Source organism: Aquarana catesbeiana, linkage group LG02 (genome assembly GCF_042186555.1).
Source record: "Aquarana catesbeiana isolate 2022-GZ linkage group LG02, ASM4218655v1, whole genome shotgun sequence".
NCBI classification, from domain to species: domain Eukaryota; kingdom Metazoa; phylum Chordata; class Amphibia; order Anura; family Ranidae; genus Aquarana; species Aquarana catesbeiana.
The window spans coordinates 175,765,882-175,789,471 of record NC_133325.1 but is presented as its reverse complement, the minus strand read 5'-3'; the positions used below and the strand labels follow the sequence as shown (position 1 = coordinate 175,789,471).

At 43.4% G+C, this 23,590-nt stretch overlaps 1 protein-coding gene across 1 annotated transcript in view; it reads right to left on the bottom strand.

Moving 5' to 3' along the window:
- Positions 1 to 23,590, bottom strand: part of ZBTB39 (zinc finger and BTB domain containing 39) — a 221,811-nt gene that overhangs the window by 57,191 nt on the left and 141,030 nt on the right. The window lies entirely within an intron of this gene.

Genomic DNA, 23,590 nt, shown 5'->3' with positions numbered 1-23,590 from the left:
TGCAGGGAAAGGTAGCCTTTGACACCTAAAACATTTCACCAATTATTAGAGTTTGTGTTTCAGATATGGCCCATCCTTCTTTCAGTCTTTGTGTTTTAGAATCCGAGGTTAGTGTTTTTCCATGGAGTAAATGTACTATAGTCTGCCCTCAGCACACTTAAGCCTTTTGCACAAGGGAGTAAAAACCACTACTTTTTACTGATCTGATCACTGGTGCATTGTTGTCTATAGAGTAAAGACCCGTAACACAACGTGGAATACAGAGCCATAAAATAAAAATACAAAATTGTATGTTGGAGTGCAGTAACAGGCATACATGTGTACAGTGCATCCGGAAAGTATTCACAGCGTCTCACTTTTTTCACATTTTGTTATGTTACAGCCTAATTCCAAAATGGATTAAATTCATTATTTTCCTCAAAATTCTACGAACAATACCCCATAATGACAATGTGAAAGAAGTTTGTTTGAAATCTTTGCAAATTATTAAAACTAAAAAAAATAACATCGGTGCACAGCCATTTTCAGATCTCTCCCGAGATGTTCAATCGGGTTCAAGTTTGGGCTCTGGCTCGGCCACTCAAGGATATTCACAGAGTTGTCCCATAGCCACTCCTTTGTTATTTTCACTGTGTGCTTAGGGTCGTTGTCCTGTTGGAAGATGAACCTTCGCCCCAGTCTGAGGTCCAGAGTGCTCTGGAGCAGGTTTTCATTAAGGATGTCTCTGTACATTGCTGCCTTCATCTTTCCCCCAATCCTGACTAATCTCCCAGTTCCTGCCACTGAAAAACATCTCCACAGCATGATGTTTCCACCACCATGCTTCACTGTAGGATGGTATTGGCCAGGTGATGAGTGGTGCCTGGTTTCCTCTAGACATGACGCTTGCCATTCAGGCCAAAGAGTTGCTTCATCAGACCAGAGAATTTTGTTTCTTATGGTCTGAGAGCCCTTCAGGTGCCTTTTGGCAAACTTCAGGTGGGCTGGGATGTGCCTTTAACTGAGGAGTGGCTTCCATCTGGCCACTCTACCATACAGGCCTGATTGTTAGAGTAGCTACAGAGACAGTTGTTCTTCTGGAAGGTTCTGCTCTATCCACAGAGAAATGCTGGAGCTGTGTCAGAGTGACCATCGGGTTCTTGGTCACCTCCCTGGCTAAGGCCCTTCTCCCCTGATTGCTCAGTTTGGCTGGGCGGCTCACTATAGGTAGAGTCCTGGTGGTTCCAAACTTCTTCCATTTATGGATGATGGAGGCCACTGTGCTCATTGGGACCTTCAATGCTGCAGAAAAGTTTCTGTACCGTTCCCCAGATCTGTGCATTAACCTCCCTGGCAGTATGATTATTTCGGATTTTAGGTGCTGAAAGCGGTACAATTATTTTGCATGGAAATTTGGCGTTTTATATTGTAGGTCTGTAATTCTTAACAATAACACACTTAGATCTGTCCAAACAAGAGTCTAGTAGATATCCCGGGTATGATAAAGTTTGAAACACAAAAACATAAATTATAATATAATAAATAAAAATAAATAATTAAAAAAAATAATTAATAATAAAATAAATTTCCCCGCGATTCACTATCGCTCAATTCTGCAAGTGTTCTAATTTACTATCGCTGTTTTCTAGCTGGTCTAAAGCCACTTTTGATGTAAAGGGACACTTTTTGGTTGCTATGGACAATCTCCAGTTTCCAGGCAGAAAGAACAGTATATATAATATAAAACTGCATGCAGGGCATAGGACAAAGCACTGGGGACAAAAGGGATGTGAAATAATTTCATACAGTACTGTAATCTGTAAGATTACAGTACTGTATGTGTTATAATTTTACACTTTTTTGAATTTGCCGCCAGGCTCCGCCCCCGTGCGTCACGCCGCTCGCAGGGAACGGAGCCTGGCACGGAGAGGCTTCGGAGGAGGACGGAGCCCGCAGACACAGCGGGGGACATCGCAGGATCCTGGGGACAAGGTAAGTAAAGCCACACCAGGATCCTGCGATGTAATCCCGAGTGTGGCTCGGGGTTACCGCTAATGGTCCTGAATTTTAACCCCGAGCCACACTCGGGAAAACCGCCAGGGAGGTTAATACAATCTTGTCTCGGAGGACTACAGACAACTCCTTGGACTTCATGGCTTTGTTTGTGCTCCGGCATGCACTGTTAACTGTGGGACCTTATATAGACAGGTATGTGCCTTTCCAAATCATTTCCAATCAATTGATTTTACCACAGGTGGACTCCAATCAAGTTGTAGAAACATCTCAAGGATGATCAGTGGAAACAGAATGCACCTGAGCTTAATTTTGAGCGCCATGGCAAAGGCTGTGAATACTTCTGCACATGTGATTTTTAAATTTGAATAAATTTGCAAAGAATCCATTTTGGAATAAGGCTGTCATATAACAAAATGTGAAAAAAGTGAAGCGCTGTGAATGCTTTCTGGATGCACTGTATATGTGTGTATATTGCAACACTGGCAGTTACACACAATTACACAATAGCATTAAAGTATGTGTAATGTGAAATGAAAGGCAAAACATTATATATATATATATATATATATATATATATATATACACACACACACACATACATATATACAGTTGTACTCATAAGTTTACATACTCTGGCAGCAGTTATGATTTCTTGGCCAGAGAATATGACTGATAACCCAAAAACTTTTCTTTCACTCATGGTTAGTGTTTGGCTGAGGCCATTTATTATGAATCAACTGTGTTTACTCTTTTTAAAATCATAATGGCAAGATAAACTACCCAAATGACCCTGATCAAAAGTTTACATACTCCAGTTCTTAACCACTTGAGCCCCGGACCATTATGCTGCCTAAGGACCAGAGGTCTTTTTCCAATTTGGCACTGCGTCGCTTTAACTGCTAATTGCGCGGTCATGCAATGCTGTACCCAAACGAAATTTGCGTCCTTTTCTTCCCACAAATAGAGCTTTCTTTTGATGGTATTTGATCACCTCTGCAGTTTTTATTTTTTGCGCTATAAACGGAAAAAGACCGAAAATTTTGAAAAAAAATGATATTTTCTACTTTTTGTTATAAAAAAAATCCAATAAACTCAATTTTAGTCATACATTTAGGCCAAAATGTATTCGGCCACATGTCTTTGGTAAAAAAAAATGTCAATAAGCGTATATTTATTGGTTTGCGCAAAAGTTATAGCGTCTACAAACTAGGGTACATTTTCTGGAATTTACACAGCTTTTAGTTTATGACTGCCTATGTCATTTCTTGAGGTGCTAAAATGGCAGGGCAGTACAAAACCCCCCCAAATGACCCCATTTTGGAAAGTAGACACCCCAAGGAAATTGCTGATAGGCATGTTGAACCCATTGAATATTTATTTTTTTTGTCCCAAGTGATTGAATAATGACAAAAAAAAAAAAAAAAAAAAATATTTACAAAAAGTTGTCACTAAATGATATATTGCTCACACAGGCCATGGGCCTATGTGGAATTGCACCCCAAAATATATTCAGCTACTTCTCCTGAGTACGGGGATACCACATGTGTGGGACTTTTTGGGAGCCTAGCCGCGTATGGGACCCCGAAAACCAATCACCGCCTTCAGGATTTCTAAGGGTGTAACTTTTTGATTTCACTCTTCACTGCCTATCACAGTTTCGGAGGCCATGGAATGCCCAGGTGGCACAACCCCCCCCCAAATGACCCCATTTTGGAAAGTAGACACCCCAAGCTATTTGCTGAGAGGCATATTGAGTCCATGGAATATTTTATATTTTGACACAAGTTGCGGGAAAGTGACACTTTTTTTTTTTTTTTTTTTTTTTTTGCACAAAGTTGTCACTAAATGATATATTGCTCACACAGGCCATGGGCCTATGTGGAATTGCACCCCAAAATACATTTAGCTGCTTCTCCTGAGTACGGGGATACCACATGTGTGAGACTTTTTGGGAGCCTAGCCGCGTACAGGACCCCGAAAACCAATCACCGCCTTCAGCGTTTTTAAGGGCGTGAATTTTTGATTTTACTCTTCACTGCCTAACACCGTTTCGGAGGCCATGGAATGCCCAGGTGGCACAAAACCCCCCCAAATGACCCCATTTTGGAAAGTAGACACCCCAAGCTATTTGCTGAGAGGCATGGTGAGTATTTTGCAGCTCTCATTTGTTTTTGAAAATGAAGAAAGACAAGAAAAAACTTTTTTTTTTTTTCTTTTTTCAAATTTCAAAACTTTGTGACAAAAAGTGAGGTCTGCAAAATACTCACTATACCTCTCAGCAAATAGCTTGGGGTGTCTACTTTCCAAAATGGGGTCATTTGGGGGGGTTTTGTGCCACCTGGGCATTCCATGGCCTCCGAAACTGTGATAGGCAGTGAAGAGTGAAATCAAAAATTCACGCCCTTAGAAAGCCTGAAGGCGGTGCTTGGTTTTCGGGGTCCCGTACGCGGCTAGGCTCCCAAAAAGTCTCACACATGTGGTATCCCCGTACTCAGGAGAAGCAGCAGAATGTATTTTGGGGTGTAATTTCACATATTCCCATGGCATGTTTGAGCAATATATCATTTAGTGACAACTTTGTGCAAAAAAAAAAAAAAAAAAAAAAAATTTGTCTCTTTCCCGCAACTTGTGTCGCAATATAAAATATTCCATGGACTCGACATGCCTCTCAGCAAATAGCTTGGGGTGTCTACTTTCCAAAATGGGGTCATTTGGGGGGGGTTTTGAACTGTCCTGGCATTTTATGCACAACATTTAGAAGCTTATGTCACACATCACCCACTCTTCTAACCACTTGAAGACAAAGCCCTTTCTGACACTTATTTTTTACATGAAAAAGTTTTTTTTTTTTGCAAGAAAATTACTTTGAACCCCCAAACATTATATATTTTTTTAAAGCAAATGCCCTACAGATTAAAATGGTGGGTGTTTCATTTTTTTTTTTCACACAGTATTTGCGCAGCGATTTTTCAAACGCATTTTTTGGGGAAAAAACACACTTTTTTAAATTTTAATGCACTAAAACACACTATATTGCCCAAATGTTTGATGAAATAAAAAAGATGATCTTAGACCGAGTACATGGATACCAAACATGACATGCTTTACAATTGCGCACAAACGTGCAGTGGCAACAAAATAAATACATTTTTAAAAGCCTTTAAAAGCCTTTACAGGTTACCACTTTAGATTTGCAGAGGAGGTCTACTGCAAAAATTACTGCCCTCGATCTGACCTTCGCGGCGATACCTCACATGCATGGTGCAATTGCTGTTTACGTTTGACGACAGACCGCCGCTTGCGTTCGCCTTAGCGCAAGAGCAGGGGGCGACAGGGGTGCTTTTTTTTTTTTTTTTTTTTTTCTTTATTATTTTTTTGCTTTTTTATCTTATTTTTAAACTGTTCCTTTCATTTTTTTTTTTTTTAAATCATTTTTATTGTTATCTCGGGGAATGTAAATATCCCCTATGATAGCAATAGGTAGTGACAGGTACTCTTTTTTGAAAAAATTGGGGTCTATTAGACCCTAGATCTCTCCTCTGCCTTCAAAGCATCTGACCACACCAAGATCGGTGTGATAAAATGCTTCCCCAATTTCCCAATGGCGCTATTTACATCCGGCGAAATCTAAGTCATAAAATGCTCGTAGCTTCCGGTTTCTTAGGCCATAGAGATGTTTGGAGCCACTCTTGTCTCTGATCAGCTCTATGGTCAGCTGGCTGAATCACCGGCTGCATTCTCAGGTTCCCTGTTGAGACAGGAGAGCCAGAGAAAAACACGGAAGACGGTGGGGGGGGGGGGCATTCCCTCCCACGGCTTGTAAAGGCAGTCTAGAGGCTAATTAGCCGCTAGGATTGCTTTTACATGAAAGCCGACCGCTGGCTGAAAAGAATGATACCAAGATGATACCTAAACCTGCAGGCATCATTCTGGTATAACCACTCAAAGTTGTGAATGGCGTACCTGAAGACAAAAAAATGGTTAACAATAAAGCACAGTAAACAGTAAAGTATAAATAATTACATACCTGAAAAACAAACATGATAAAACATAATAACAATAACAATAAAACACTGCAGAATAGAATACAGTAAAAAAAGAGCAGAACAATAGAGAGAGAGAATAGAGAGAGAGAACAATAAAACGACAACTATTTTTTTTTATTTTATATATATATATTTTTTTTTTACACTTTTTTTGTAACTAACTTTTATAACGGTAACCGGTTCCAGGTTCGGGTCTCTCAAAATGCGATGGCATCTTGGGAGACCCTGTGAAAGTGTGCCCTAGTCTGTGGAATGCTGTACCCTACGCTAATACTCAACTAGTGAATGGTAGCGTTCAAAACATTCACCAATGCAAAGACCAGGATTGTCAGGACAGGAGGGACAATAATAGCGGGTGTCACGCCTATATTCGCGCTTGCTGCAGACACAACATCTTTTTGGGGGGGTTCGTTGGGTAGGGGTACTCGGTAGGGTAGGACATAAAGAAAATGCCTCTCATGCAGCCGACTGCATTTGGTTGGGGATGTGAATGAGGGAAGTACGGGCGCTGCAGAAGTGGTGGGTTCCCAATTAGGATTGGCGAATGCAGCAGGAAGGGCACTATGGGCACGACGGGCCTGTGTTTGTCTTTTTGGTGGCAGCGGGACACTACTTGTGCTTGCCACCTCACCAGCTTGAACTGCACTTATGGGACTCGCCACGTCACCAAGTGTTACTGCAGTGCTGGTTTGACTACGACCGGGGTGTACTAGGCCGCTGGTGCTTGCCAGTTCAATAAAAAGCTTCCAAAAAAACTGTTAGCGATCGCAGGGATCAGGTCTGACTCTGCGAACGCTGCAGTTATGCGTTTAGTGTTTTGTAAGTGTCAGTGATCGATCGATACTGCACTTGGGTGGGCTGGACTGGGCCGGGCGGAGGGGCAAAACGCAGGTGCTAGCAGGTATCTGGGCTGATCCCGCTAACACTGCGTTTTTGGGAACCCTAAACTGCTGGGGACGCTAGTATAGATCTGATCGGATCAGATATTGATCCGTTCAGATACTATACCACTAAAGGAGGCGTATGCTGCGTGCGTGGGTGTTAGTGGTACTGGCGCTAACCTGACGCTGTCTGGGGCCGGTGCTTGCTAGTTCACCAAAATGCTACCAAAAAAACTGTTAGCGATCGCAGGGATCAGGCCTGACTCTGCGAACGCTGCAGTTATGCGTTTAGTGCCTTGTAAGTGACAGTGATCGATCGATACTGCACTTGGGTGGGCTGGGCTGGGCCGGGCGGAGGGGCACAACGCAGGTGCTAGCAGGTATCTGGGCTGATCCCGCTAACACTGCGTTTTTGGGAACCCTAAACTGCTGGGGACGCTAGTATAGATCTGATCGGATCAGATATTGATCTGATCAGATACTATACCACTAAGGGAGGTGTACGGTGCGTGCGTGGGTGTTAGCGCTACTGGCGCTAACCTGACGCTGCCTGGTGCTTGCTTGCCAGTTCACCAAAATGCTACCAAAAAAACTGTTAGCGATCGTAGGGATCAGGCCTGACTCTGCGAACGCTGCAGTTATGCGTTTAGTGTTTTGTAAGTGACAGTGATCGATCGATACTGCACTTGGGTGGGCTGGGCGGAGGGGCAAAACGCAGGTGCTAGCGGGTATCTGGGCTGATCCCGCTAACACTGTGTTTTTGGGAACCCTAAACTGCTGGGGACGCCAGTATAGATCTGATCGGATCAGATATTGATCCGATCAGATACTATACCACTAAGGGAGGCGCATGCTGCGTGCGTGGGTGTTAGCGGTACTGGCGCTAATCTGACGCTGCCTGGGGCGACGCATATCACCGCCGGGCGATCAGGGGGCTAAACCTTTATTCGGTAATAAACGGCGGGTGCCCTGACACTATAAAAAATAAACAAACTAACCAGCGTCACCCGTAACGGTTATACGGTGATCAGTGGTGAAAGGGTTAACTAGGGGGCAATCAAGGGGTTAAAACATTTATTAGGTAGTATATGGGGGTCCCTGTCACTATAAAACGCTGACAGCGAACCTAAATATTTACCTCACTAACTAGCGTCACCAGTGACACTAATACAGCGATCAGAAAAATGATCGCTTAGCGACACTGGCGATGGGGGGTGATCAAGGGGTTAAAACTTTATTAGGGGGGGTTAGGGGGGTATCCTAGACCTAAAGGGGGGTAATACTCACTGTCCCAACACTGTAACTGTCACAAACTGACACTATGCAGTAATCAGAAAAAAAAAAAAAAAACCTGCTGGTGTCAGTTTGTGACGGGGGGGGGGGGGTGATTGGGGGGGGATCGGGGGGCGATCGGGGGGGGGATCGGGGTGTTTTGTATGCCTGGCATGTTCTACTGTGTGTGTAGTGTGTTGTGCACTTACATTGATGTCTTCTCCCCTCGGCGCTGGAACGGAATACCGAGCTGAGGGGAGATGACATCATTTCCTTTGCTGCTGTTTAGCATACAGCAGCAAAGGAGTGTTCCCATTGGCCGGCGGCGATCGCGAGGGGGGGGCCACGAACGGATGGCCTCCCCCTCATCTCGGATCGCCGGGGAACAGAACGGGACCGCTTCGGGCACCGGGGGGGGGTCCGATCGGACCCCCCACCCGCGAGAGGCAAATCACGTACATGTACGTGATTTTGCCTGCCCGTGCCGCCTTGCCGACGTAAATCGGCGTTAGGCGGTCCTTAAGTGGTTAATACCGTGTATTGTCCCCTTTCACATCAAAGACAGCTTGAAGTCTTTGTGGTATTTGTGGATGAGGCTCTTTATCTTCTCAGATGGTAAAGCTGCCCATTCCTCCTGGCAAAAACTCTCCAGTTCCTATAAATTCTTGGGCTGTCTTGCATGAACTGCACGTTTGAAATCTCCCCAGAGTCGCTCAATGATATTGAGGTTAGGAGACTGAAATGGCCACTCCAGAACCTTCACTTTATTCTGCTGTAGCCAATGATGGGTCGACTTGGCCTTCTGTTTTGGATCATTGTCATGTTGGAATGTCCAAGTACGTCCCATGTGCAGCTTCCTGGCTGATGAATGCAAATGTTCCTCCAGTATTTTTTGAGAACATACTGCATTCATCTTGCCAATAATTTTGACCAAATTTGCTGTGCCTTTGTAGCTCACGCATCCCCAAAACATCAGCGATCCACCTCCATGTTTCACAGTAGGAATGGTGTACCTTTCATCATAGGCCTTTTAACTCCTCTCCAATTGTAGCGTTTATGGTTGTGGCCAAAAAGCTCAATTTTGGTCTCATCACTCCAAATGACTTTGTGCCAGAAGGTTTGAGGCTTGTCTCTGTGCTGTTGGCGTATTGTAAGCAGGATACTTTGTGCCATTTACGTAGTAATTGCTTTCTTCTGGCGACTCAACCATGCAGCCCATCTTTCTTCAAGTGCCTCCATATTGTGCATCTTGAAACAGCCACATCACATGTTTTCAAAGAGTCCTGTATTTCACCTGAAGTTATTTGTGGGTTTTTCTGTGCATCCAGAACAATTTTCCTGGCAGTTGTGGCTGAAATTGTAGTTGGTCTACCTGACCGTGGTTTGGTTTCAACAGAACCCCTCATTTTCCACTTCTTGATTCGAATTTGAACACTGCTGATTGGCATTCTCAATTCCTTTGATATCTTTTTATATCCCTTTACTGTTTTATACAGTTCAACTACCTTTTCCCGCAGATCCTTTGACAATTCTTTTGCTTTCCCCATGACTCAGAATCCAGAAACGTCAGTGCAGCACTGGATGAAAGATGTAAGGGGTCTGTCAGGAGTCCAGAAACGCATTGACCTTTTAGCCCTCATGCACACAGGCTGTTAAAATAACGTTATGAAAACACCAGTATCTTTGCAGTGATTTTTTTTTAACTTTTTTCAGCTTTTTTCAGCGTTTTTGCAATAACTTTTTTAGCGTTTTTGAGCGTTTTTCCGCGTTAGCGTTTTTTAGTGTTTTTTTTTTTTTTCAAATTTTTTTTTTTTTTTTTTAATGGACCAAAAACGTTAAAAAACGTTGGTGAATGACGTTTTTGAGCGTTTTTGAGCGTTTTTCAGCGTTAGAGCGTTTTTACAGCTGAAAAACGTCTCTCAGAACCCACTGGTCGTGGGTTTTTTTTTACAGCTTAAAAACGCCTATGCCACTTGCAGCTCAAAAATGCCTAGGTGGGCATGAAGCCATAGACTAACATAGACAGGCCTTTTTAAGCTGCAAAAAAAGCTCAAAAAAGCAGCTGTAAAAACGTCCGTGTGCATGAGGACTTATGCTGGCCATACACTATACGAAAAATCGGCCGAACACATTTTCGAAAAACGAACGTTCGACCGTGACTGCAAACGATCGTGCCATCATGTAATGACCGATAAATTGTTCAGTGGACATGAATAAATAATTTTTTTTTCTTTTTTTACATATACCTAGTGCAGACAGTTCGGACGGGAAACACATTAACCTTGCAATTTATCGTACGTTCGGCAGAAATTTTCCAAACTTCCCGTTCGTTTTTTTTCCACAAAAACGTCACAAACGATTATTGATTTGTGCCCATTAACTTGCCAAAAAACGAACGAAGTGTCTATACGAACGATTTTTCGGCCGATTTTTCGTATAGTGTATGGCCAGCATAATACACACACACTAATTACAAGCAAACAGATCACAGGTGAGGATGGTTACCTTTAATAGCCAATCAAACCCCTTCGTGTCAACTTGTGTGCATGTAATCAGGCCAAAATCACCAGAGTATATGAACTTTAGATCAGGGTCATTTGGGTAGTTTCTATTGCTATTATGATTTAAAAAGAGTAAACACAGTTGAATGATAATAAATGACTTCAGCCAAACACTAATCATGAGTGAAAGAAAAGTTTTTGTTTTAAAAATGGCCAAGAAGTCAAATTCTGCCAGGGTAGGTATGTAAACTTTTATATATAAACATATATATATATATATATATATATATATATATATATATATACACACACTTATCACATGTCCAGATAGCTAGGGCTGGAGAAACAGCAGTAGACAAATCTTCCCAATGAAGCACAGCCAGAAAACTGAGTACTTTTATACAAAAGGAAGTAGTACAAAGAGAACAGGATACTTTTTAACATAAGTACATGGTACAACAGACATATCAGGAATATGAAACGTTGCGGTAACATACTTTGACCACTTCAATATGGGACACTTTTACCCCCTTCCTTCCCAGGCCAATTTTCAACTTTCACAGTCACAGTTTGAATGACAATTGCACGGTCATGTAACACTGTACCCTCTTTGTGATGCTGACGAGGTCTGGTAAGTTATGGGGAGGAGGAGGGTGGGAATTTCTCCCTCACAGGGTTCTATGTGGGCAGGCAGCTGTTCGCTGGGAAAGAGGGGCTTTGTTCTGCAGGAATGCTTAGGGAAAGAGGAAGGGTGCTTTTTGGAAGGGGAGCAGGCTGGTTAAGGGAAGGTGGTTTGTTTAAGCAAAGAGAGATTTGCTTTGGAAGTAGAAACCCTTTTCTTGAGGGGAAGTTGTTATTTGAGGGGGATATTTTTGCTGTGGGTGGTGGCTTTAGAGAAGGAGAGGGGGTTGCTTTTGGGGTAATGTTTAAAAAGAGGGAGGTGTTTTGCAGTGGGGGATTTTTGCTGGGGGGGTGTTGCTTGAGGGTAGGCCAAAATGTATTCTGCTACATTCAGTGTATATTAGTCTGTAGGAAAGTTAGAGTCCACAAACTATGGTATATATATCTGAAAATCAATTCTGATGTACTGATGGCTCATTTTTTGAGGCCCGAAAAAGCCAGACAGTAGAAATATCTCCCAAATGACCCCTTTTTGTGTGATTTGCTGTGATTGGTCACAACTATCACATGGTACAGTGATCTGTCATTGGCTGTGTACGGGGAACACAGTGGGCGACAGATTGTGCCAGAGCATGACCCGTGGAGCACGCGTGAGGCACAATACTCATGACGTCACCAGTCACTGTCCCTGATCACCGCCACACCAGTTATATGATATCCTGGGAGGACGTCATATGACATCCTCCTAGGATAACAGGACTCCCAGTCGTCCATCATACTAATATAGGCCTGGCAGGAGGGGGTTAAGGTAACTAATCAACATAAGCTATCATTGCTGAACTGTCACTGACCCAAAAATGTTTGCAACAAGTGTAGTCAGAACTTTTGATATGCATACATCTTCCAGGACATTAGCAATGATAGAATTCAGGGCCTCCAATGAGGAGGTACAACTAGACCCCCTGTACCAGGCCTGGGCAGCTCTTTTCTGGGAAAGGGGGGCTTTGTTCTGCAGGAATGCTTAGGGAAAGGGGAAGGATGCTTTTGAAAGGGGAGCAGTTTATTGTGGGATTGGTTTGTCAAGGGAAGGGGGGTTTGTTTAAACAAAGGGAGGTTTGCTTCGGGGGTAGAAACCCTTTGCTCAAGGGGAAGTTGTTGTTTTTAGGGGGATATTTTTGCTGTGGGTGGTTGCTTCAGAGACAAAGAGGGGGTTGCTTTTATGGTGACTTTAAAAAAGAGGAAGAAGGAGGTGTTTTGCAGTGAGGGGTTTTTGCTTAGGGTTGTTGCTTGAGTGAGGGGGAGGACTTGATGGGTGTTGTTTAGGAGTGAGAAGGGGAAATATTTGCTTGGGGTAGATTTTTGCTTTGAGCGGGTTGCTTGAGGACAGGTGAGGTTTGCTTTGGTTGGGAGGAAAGTTTTAGTTGTGGGGGTAGATTTTTTCTTTTAGAGGGGTTTCAAAAATTGTAATGAGATAGATAGGGGTTTCAGGGACATGTGACTTTAGAGACTAAAAGTAGTCCCAATATGTCTCATTGCATACGATTGTGGGATGGTGCCATTTTAGATATAATATAATTTTCAAATCTGATATTCTACTCTCTTTATGATGTATATGCTTTTGGGGGACGCTTGAGGGAAGGGAGGGTTTTAGAAATTTCTTTACTTCTGCTAAAAGAAATACTTTCCCTCTTCCTCTAGCAAGTTTTTAATTTGTGTACACTGACTGAGAGGCTCTGGGGGATTAAATACCAGACACGCATTCATTTTATGCACAGCACTGCAAAGCATGGCTGCTGTGTGGTACATTTGCGGTAACACATGATAAAACATGCGTTTTACCATGCAAAGTCGTAACGAACCAGTGAGCAATGGGCATTTGAGCTTGGTGCCATCATGGGTCCTTACAGGGTATACCCAAGTCTCGCTTTCACAAACTTTCAGACAAAAATGTTTCAGATTTTTGCCCGACATAAGGAACAACCCATAATTCAGTACATAGTCTTTGACCCTGGACAGCAGAGCCAATAACTTGAAGGAATGATCAACCTAGCCCCCTCATTAAAGAAAAAGAAAAAAAAAAAGTAAGCTCACAGCAACCATATTGTCGGTGTGTGTGTTGGAGCCATTTTGGGTATTTATTTTAAGGTATGTTCTGTGGGGTATAAAAAGATTAGATTCTGTGCTTACCCTAAAAGATTAATATGTAATGTGTAGGTGCTGCTACTCAAGAATCAAAATACTCACTTCAAACCATATGTATACAAATGAGTGCGCAATCCTAATATGATCAAATATTTTACAAAAAACGAATTAGCATTTAAAAAAAGTTTACTTTAGTGATCAAAAAATTATTCCAAAAATTGTGTCCATAAGTGCAGAATCGTGAATATTCAAGCTTTTAATATGTTCCTTCACAATTAATAGTGTGGCCTCTATAGTAAAATAATGAGGTAAGCAAGGTTACATGTACCATCATCCAGGAATGAATAATTAGGCAAAATTGGGAGCCTGATCCCCAGTCAGGCGACCAAGAAAATGGGGGGCGTATTGGACTATTGCGGTACAGTACACAGAACAATATAGAGAATATATCAATAATATAAAAATGTAATCGATTTTATTGATGCAAAGGACAAATCATAGGTAATACGTTGAAGCACAATAAAAAATAAAAAAATGACAAAGACAATAGGGTCATGAGTTTGCAGTAAGACAATTAATCTCAGAAATATTCCTCGACTAGTTTCGCGGATGAAACCGCTTCGTCAGGAAGGAATCTGAAGATAGCAAGTTCTGACTAAACAGTCTAAACCTAACAATACAGAAAAAGTACAATGAGATTACACAGAGAAAATATAAAATTGAACATTGATGATAATATTGCAGCATCAGAGTTAAACAATGTAATAAATTGGGGGGGGGGGGGGGGAGGGACAAGTCTGCTTACCCATGTCCCAACAGACCCCGAGCGCTGGGCTCCTCCACCCCAGGTAATCTCCCACGGCGACCCGGGGGAGCTGAAAAAATGACGGGAATAGTAAGAATAAAAATTATAATAAAGTGGTTGGGTATGTAAGCTTGCCAGGGGGAGCTGGTGATATAAATGGTAGAAAGAATTAATACTTAGGTGAAAGTGTGCAGAGTGATAGGGTGAATTAGGTAATACACACATTAGGTGAAAATAGTGCATGGGAATGTGAGACAACAACAGAAGAAACTGGAGGCAGGTGGGATAGTGTTGGATAAGGTGAAAGGGGGTGAATAAGGCAGAAGAGTGATGAAATTAAAACCAAGAATGGAAGTGAGACGTGGGAAAAAAGAACCTAGGGGAAGGGTAAACAAGGGGGGGGAAGGGGGAAAAGGGAAAAGGGGGAGGGGGGGGAAAGGAAAGGGAGGAAAGGGGGAGGGGGGGAAGGGGAAAAAAGGGGGGGGGGGAGGGAAAAAAAAGGGAGGGAGGGGGGGGAGGAAAGGGGGGGAAGAAAGGGAGGAAAAAAGGGGGGGGGGGAGGAAGGAAAAAGGGGGAGGAAGGAAGGGAAAAGGAAAGGAGGGAAACCAGGGATGGTAGCGGTAAAGGGAAGGGGAGGCAGATGGTGGGGTGTGAAATAATAGGGGCAAAATTACCTGATGTTGATGTAAACATATGAGGGTGCCAGAGAATGTACTCTAGACAGAGTCGGTATCGTGCCGGGCCAAAAAAGAGGTAGTTAACAAAACGGGTAACAGGCGGAGGCATATTGAAACGTATTCGCCCATGCCTGGAGTATCTAGAGGGGAAGGCAAGGTTAGGATATAACCACTGCTGGTGCCCAGGGGTACAGGACTAGGGTAGAAGATAGAATAAAAATCCCCTCTAACTTACAAGGTTGTGGCCATGATGCACGATCCCCCGAACCAGGAGCCGACCGTCACCAAACAGGCAGAGCCTGCTATATATAGCTCCCAACCCAATGACGGCTCCGGCGCATGGCGTCACAAGGTCAGAGGTCCCACACAGCGTGCGCGCGAGGAAATCGCGCCCACGCACATGCGCACTTACCCTGAGGCAGAAAGGGACAAGGTCCCAGCCAGGACAAGTGCAAGAGGGGGGGCAGCCCTGTGTCAGAGACCGACCCCTCCGCCAGGGATCTCACCGAGTCGCCGCAGAGAAGCATAGGGGGAGGGCCAAGCACCGGCTTATGGCTATGGAACATAAAGGGGAAGCAGAAGATCCCAGTAAAAAAGCACTTGCAAGCAATTGATAATAGAAACAGTAGTAAAGCGTATTGAATTAATAAAAATAATTAAAAAGGACATAATATAACATAAGGAAGGTAAATTAGGGATTGATAATACCCTAAAACACTGATGCTGGTCACCGACATGGCATAGACCCATTTTAACCCAACAACATAATAGGATATGTGTATAAGTAACGGAGGGCCAGGGACAACAACCACAAGATTGGGTAAATCATGTGGAAACTAGGGCGGGTAGCCAATAATTAGTGTCTAGCCGACCTAATGGGCGTCTGTCATGGAAGGTAGCATCAGGGATAATTGTAAAGGCGATAATGATATAACGCAGGTAATAGTATGTTGAAAGAGGCCGATAGGGGTAAATTAAAAATGAAGGGTGGGGTGATTGGGGCCCAGGAAGTGGAGGGCAAACCATTAGCCATGTCCACTCCAGTGGCTCACCAATCGCTCCCACTCAACATAGGTGCCGGGTGTGTTATCCACCCAATGTATACAATTAATAGTGTGGCCTCTATAGTAAAATAATGAGGTAAGCAAGGTTACATGTACCATCATCCAGGAATGAATAATTAGGCAAAATTGGGAGCCTGATCCCCAGTCAGGCGACCAAGAAAATGGGGGGCGTATTGGACTATTGCGGTACAGTACACAGAACAATATAGAGAATATATCAATAATATAAAAATGTAATCGATTTTATTGATGCAAAGGACAAATCATAGGTAATACGTTGAAGCACAATAAAAAATAAAAAAATGACAAAGACAATAGGGTCATGAGTTTGCAGTAAGACAATTAATCTCAGAAATATTCCTCGACTAGTTTCGCGGATGTACTGTACCGCAATAGTCCAATACGCCCCCCATTTTCTTGGTCGCCTGACTGGGGATCAGGCTCCCAATTTTGCCTAATTATTCCTTCACAATTGATGGCAAACAAAGCCTCTTACCAGAAAGGATGGATACCAGGTTATAGGGATCAAACACGCTTGGTTTAATTAAGACCAGCTCTGATATTCCACTCCTTCAACTCTGCCAAGAGACCTCGTAGTACTGGTAGCTTCACCTGGATATGGGAATAGCACCAATGTATTCCCCACCCCACCGATTATCCTGCTGAGTGCTCTCCAGCACAAGAGGATATTAAGAAGGGAGAAACTTCCTAGTGCAGTATGTAAACGGACGTTTATTGAACAGTTCCATTGCACTTTACAAGAAAAACTAAAGAATCAGACAAAACACAGCTGCGGACCTTGTCCTGCAGGCTAGTGCATGGTGATGTTACAGACAGTAGCTCCACCCGACGTGTTTCCCCATAAGAAGCATCGACTGGGACTCTTACAAAGCCTGGTACAAGGCTTTGTTTGTCATCAATTGTGAAGGAACATATTGCAAAAAAGCTTGGATATTCACGATTCTGCACTAAGGCACCTTTGGACACAATTTTTTGGAATAATTTCATGTTCTGTGGGGTGCCATTGTACCTCGATGCTGCAATTGCCCACTCCGCAGCAATTGGCATCTCTCCCTGGGGGCTGCCAATCTAAACAAATGTCAGTTCTGAGGGAAGCTTCTCCTAGATTCCTCCTTGCCTCTGTGTCTCATGCACAACACAAGGAGGAATTTTGGGATTTGGAGGGCAAGATAGTGCTGGATTTTTTTTGTAGGGAGGGAGTGGGGATTTTTTCGGATAGGGAAAGTGGGGGAAAGTATTGCTTGCTTTGGGTTAATTTTGCACTCTCCTGACCCTACTGTATGTTACATAACTCTGACGCCTGCATTTTTTTCATTGCGTACTCCTGACCCCTACTATGCATTACAAACTACTGTCCAATGCATTATGTGCTTTAAATACTCCTGACCCATGATCTCTGTGCATTACACATCCCTGACACCACATTATGATTCCTAAATTGTAGCACTCTATACATTATGTGCTCCTGACCCTTGCACTCAGCCTTACAGAAACTGAATCCTGTACTATATTGTACATTATATACTTCTCCCCAAAGTGTTCATTGTCTCAACAGTTGCTGGTTGAAAAGCAGTCCCTAAATATTTTAAGTAAGCTCTTTAAAGATTAACTCCATCTTTTGATATACTTTACATGTGAGGTTGCTGGACGTGCGGTATAAACTGTATGTGAAGTGTATAACAACAATCAGTGCCAAAATATCTTTCTAAAGTGCAATGTGCAAAAATGTTCACAGCTGCTGTAACACTCACAGTGATCCACCACACAAATTTAAACAGTTATATTCTTATAGTGCAGCGCTGTATAACCTATAAATCGTTCTTTGAATCACCAATAAAATAGAAATAAACTAAATGCAATATTCCCTACAGTATATTCTTATATATGTGATTAAAACCCCAACGCAACCAGTCCTTACAGTGCCTTGCAAAAGTATTCACCCCTTTGGCTTTTTACCTATTTTGTTACATTACAGCCTTTAGTTCAATGTTTTTTTAATCTGAATTATATGTGATGGATCAGAACACAATAGTCTAATGCCCCGTACACACGGTTGGATTTTCCGATGGAAAATGTCCGATCGGAGCGTGTTGTCGGAAATTCCGACCGTGTGTGGGCTCCATCGGACATTTTCCATCGGATTTTCCGACACACAAAGTTGGACAGCAGGAGATAAAATTTTCCGACAAAATCCGATCGCGTCAATTCCGACCGTGTGCGGCCTGTTCCGACGCACAAAGTGCCACGCATGCTCAGAAGAAATTCCGAGACGGGACAGCTCATTCTGGTAAACTTAGCGTTCGCAATGGATACAGCACTTTCGTCACGCTGCAATGTTAAAAATGGTTTAATACAGCGCACTCTCTTCTTCTTTATAATGTGACAAGAATGAAGTAGTTTTGCTGCTCATATTCACACACACTTCTCACAAAGTTTTATTTGTGTTTTTTAAGTGGGATTCCCTGAATATATTGTTATTAGTTGTCACATCTGACAGTTTTATATTATTTTTTTTTTTTTTTTTTGGATTTTCAGCCTTTTTTTTTCTTTAATGTTTGTATGTTTTCCAAGGCTGATCTTTGTTCAATGTTATTTTTATTTTTACTCCAGAATATTTTTGTGTGTGTTTTGTGTGTCAAGTTACCCCAACACCATTGATATCTTGTATTATTTAATCTCCAGGAGATTGTTTGTTGTTGGTGTCCCTTGTTCATTTCACATTGTATATTTGAAATGTACCTGAATCCTCACAAACAAACTGTCCTTTTTGAAGTAAAACACATAGGAGAGTAGAATTCAAAACAAAAATCCTTTATTAAGGGATCAGAACCAAACAAAGAGGAAGGCAACACTGGATCAACAGGAGAAATTAGCAAAGCCTGGGACCCCCACGGCAGACATCAATTCTTCAACATCAAAATTGGTGGCCTGAGGAGTCCATATGTAAGGGAGGGCAGTCTGGTCCAGAATTCGCAGAGATCCGGATAGCAGCAGATGACATCTGTGTCCCCAGGCTGTGGTACCACAAGAGGCTGCATCTTTTGGCCGACCAGACTGAACCCAGGGCAATCACTGTCTGGTCTTCCTTCCACGCTTCCTTCCGGGCTGTGGCTGTGCAATTGGAGATGTGGCAGGAGGAGGAGTAGGACCTGGAGGAGGACTGGGAGGACCTGGAGGAGGACTGGGAGGACCTGGAGGAGAGGGAGGAGGAGGAGGAGGACCTGCAGGAGGAGGAGGAGGACCATCCCAAAGGTGTGTCTGAGGTGTCATTTGGCCCCTCATACCTTTCTCAAGAGCCTCCAATATAAGGGCCTCACACATGACTTGTTGGCCCTCCTCCATCCTCTGCATTTTATATGCAATGAAGGCAGCAATGTTCTCCTCCATGGTGTGGGGTGCTCCCAGGACCTCTGTAGCCCTCCAACAGAATCCTATAGCAGCCTCCTCTAGGGCACTCCTCTTACTGCCACTTTCTCTTTTCAGGGGGGGTGGAGGGACCTGCAGATCAGCCAGCCGGCTCGGCACGGCCACCTCCTGGCTGAGACTTCCCTGTGTATGAAAAAGGGACATGGTTGTAATGTTTTGCATCATCAATCCCAATCCTAAATTAGTCCTCCCAACTAACATCTAGTTAACATCATTGATTGGACAAGCAGAAATATTTAGAGGAATGCTATACCTGGCTCAATCTGGGCTCCTCCACATGTGGCCTGGAAGGCCCAGGTTGGGCGTCAGAAGCCTCAGCCGGGGGGGAAGGAAGCGTGGAAGGAAGACTGTAGAGGGATGACCTGGGTTCAGTCTGGCCTGCCAGAAAATGTAGCCTGTCGTAGTACAACATCCTGGGGACATAGATGTCATCTGCTGCTCCGGATCTCTGTGAATCCAGGACCTTCTTGCGCTCCCTTAGATATGTGCTCCTCAGGCAACCAATTAATATCTTTAAATAGGTGATGTCTGCCGTGGGATCACCTGCTTCACAATTTCACACAATTGCTCCAGTGCTGCCTTCCTCTTTGCTTGGTTCTTGAAATGGGGGTGTTTAATCTCCCACAGACAGGGCAGCTCCCTTAGCATCTCTAGGAATACTGACATGAAGTCATTATCTTTGAGTAGCATATCCATGTTCACTGCAAGACACAACACAAGACAAAGCCTAATGTCAGACAAAACTCAGCTAATCTTGTTACAATATAGGCCTCAATCTAGAAGCAGTATAGGCACAAGTTTGTCTCTTACCTTCGTTCTTACGATCGGCGCGTCCAATGCTCCTTCCTCCGCTCACAGATCGTACGTAATACGCACGCGTGTTACGCTTTATACACACTGCGCATGCGTGTAACTCCGCCCGCCCCTGACGTTCTTTCTAGTCTATTCCCCGCCCCTTTTCGTTCGGCGCAGTGGGTGAAGAGCATGATGGCGGAGTTAGAGCAGGTGTGTGCTAATTATAGCAACAAGGAGGAGGAGGAGGAAAGCCCGGATCCGGACACGTCCCGATCCAGAAGGAGACATTTTAAGGCCACTAATATGTCCTTTGGGGAGATGTTGGAGATGGTCGACATCATGAGGAAGTCCGACTATGACGGGAAGTATGGGCCTTACCCCAACCCCAACATCAGAAAGGCCAAGATCATGGCGAAAGTGATCAAAAGCCTTCACAGGAATTTCGGGGTACGAAGATCGAAAGATCAGCTCAGGAAGCGGTGGTCGGACCTGAAGTTAAGAGAGCCAGAGCAGTACCGAAAGATCCGGAGAGTGCTGCAAAAAAGTAAGTAGTTGTGCTGTGTTCCTATTCTTTCTGTCTTTATTACGTTCGTGCTGCTCCATGTGCTTTTATTAATTGTAACGTTTAAAAGGACAACTTTAATGTTCATGGGCCCATTATTCGTTCGTATCAAACATTTTTCTTTCGGCCTCTAGAACACCATTGTTTAGGCCATATGCATTTTCCTACATTTTTTTTGGGCCTACTTGGATGCCAAATATTTGTTTGTGTAGATGGGTTTGTTACTAGAATGAAATGCCAACTAGATTGTGTGTAAGGAGAGACACTGAGCAGCTGTTTTCACATCTGGACACTGGAGCACTAGTGTGGGACCCCAGAACACCATTTTTATTAGGGGGCCACACAGGTGCTCCAGTGTATACTATAGGGGGGTCTACATCTGTGAAGCTTGTACTAAACAGGTAAAGTATTGCAGCTTGACAAAGGGCAATAAAAAAAAGACATCTTTGAACTCGGCTAAAATAGACAATTGTACCCCACTTCCAAGCAATGTTTCCTATTTCCAGTTCGGCCATCAAATATCTGTGTGCTAATTATACCATTTTTGTTTTACATAGGGGAGAAAAGACTCGGAGGACAGCCCTCATCCGAGGAGACCACAGACCCTCCACCTCTGGAAGAAGGTGAAATACCCCAAACCCAAGCTGAGCAGGAGGAAGAAGAAGACGTGGTGGAGATTGGCACCACAACAGGTGAGTGTCTGCGACCACAGGCTCAGGTAAAAGAGATGGATGGTGGCAGATTTTTGAGACCTGTTTTTTTTTTCTTTCTCTCTTTTTAGGTGATCGTGATGTGAGGGATAGAGAACGCTTTACTTCAGAAAGTGCCCAGATCCTGATCGGGGAGATCATGGGGTGTAATGCCTAACTGCAAAACATCCAGCAAAAAATCAATGATGTTATTAAAAAAAATAATAACATCATTGATGTTTTGGGGCGAATTTAAAACCCCACAAAATCACTTTTTGGATTGTGGTCCAATCTTTTAAATTTTTTTGCAATGTTTTGAAAAGCCAAATTTGGAGGATGCACACAGTGTGCCAACATGTGCTATCTGCCATCATGGGAGATCAATGGACGCGTTTTGGGGGTGCAACCCCTTCCTCAATTATAAAGTCGCGTTGAGGAAGGGCTTGCTCCCCCAAAACACGTCCCTTGATCCCCCCTGATGGCAGATAGCACATGTTGACATTCGTAAATTGGTGTGCATCTTCCAAATTTTATAAATAATAAAGGTGCTGCGCAAATAAATTGTCCCTTTCAATAGTAAAACAAAACAATCAAAATGAATAAAATAAAATAAGGAGATGAGATGGGAACACCAGTGGATGGTAAAAACGCCAAGGATAGGATCAGAGGTGACTGAAAATCCCTTCACCATAAATGGATGGCCCCTCACCTGCAATCTTCGACCTGAAACAGGTCACACAGCATGTACACCAAACAGAAGGTGAGCTGAAAACCAGGCGATAATAGCTTCTCATATGCTGCTCCCACTCTCATCAGATGGCATATAGAAATGAAGCATAAACAATATAGTGCTCTCCGTTTCTAAAGTTTATTGCTAAAAGTGAAAAAAAACCAGTACACTCACATAACAAAGCACTCAGATCCGAGTGCCGGCTAGATGGCGTGTGATCGTATACTAGCTGACAGCCGCGGGTGACGTCATGCGCTCCAGGCCCCCGTACGCGTTACGTCCTGTGGGCGGGACTTCATCAGCGTGGGGCGGGACACGCAATCAACGGCCCGCATAGTTGATATACAATGGCATGGTAACCAATGCTCCAATCACGGCACTGATCCACTTATCCAGAGGACGCGAGCCCGCACGTCGCTCCGGTACACCATTGTATTAAAGGGTTTAAACCGCACAACCTCTGACAAGGTAAAAGGGCTGTAAGAAACAAAACTAAAACATCCCGGATATAAAATACTTATATGGCTATGAAGGGATTACAGCTCAAAAATATCTCTGGGACGAAAGAAACCACCCTTACCTAAAAGAGGAGATTTAGGCTGGCTAAACATCCCTTACTTAAAGGGGAAGTATAAGCAATTAGTTTGCGCAAAAATCGCTAAAAGTCGCATACACAATATAAAAAGTATAATATATAATTAATAAAAGGAATATGACAATCACGCCACGGGTGTCCACCCAGATACGATCACACTTACATATCAAATTAAAAAATATACACAAATGAATATTATAAAAAACTAATACAAAAAAACCCAAAATTATCTATTAGAAATAAAGCAATTTAAATCGAAATCCACGTTCATACCTGCCGGAGATAAGACCTTGGTCTCATAGATCCAAAAAGATTCTCTACGGCTAAGTTGTCGGATATAGTGACCACCTCTCCAGTGACGAGGGACCTTTTCGATCCCCCAAAATTTGAGACATTTGGGGTCTCTATTATGGCATAGGCGAAAGTGCCTGGACACACTGTGGGTTTTTACCCCTCGTTCGATATTACTAATATGTTCGCCAACCCTAACGTGTAAAGCTCTTGAGGTGCGGCCCACATACTGGAGTCCACAATCGCACTCCAGCATGTAGACCACCCCCACCGACGAACAAGTGATAAGACCTTCAATTAGGTATTTTTTCTGCGTGCTGTTTGAAACAAACTCTTTACGCCTTTTAATATTCTTGCTGGCCTTCTTACAAGTCGCACACTTACCACAAGCATAAAAGCCAGAAAGAAAACCAAACATCCTATTAATTCCTGTTTTAGGTGGATCAATAACTCCCGGGGCCAATCGGTCACGTAAAG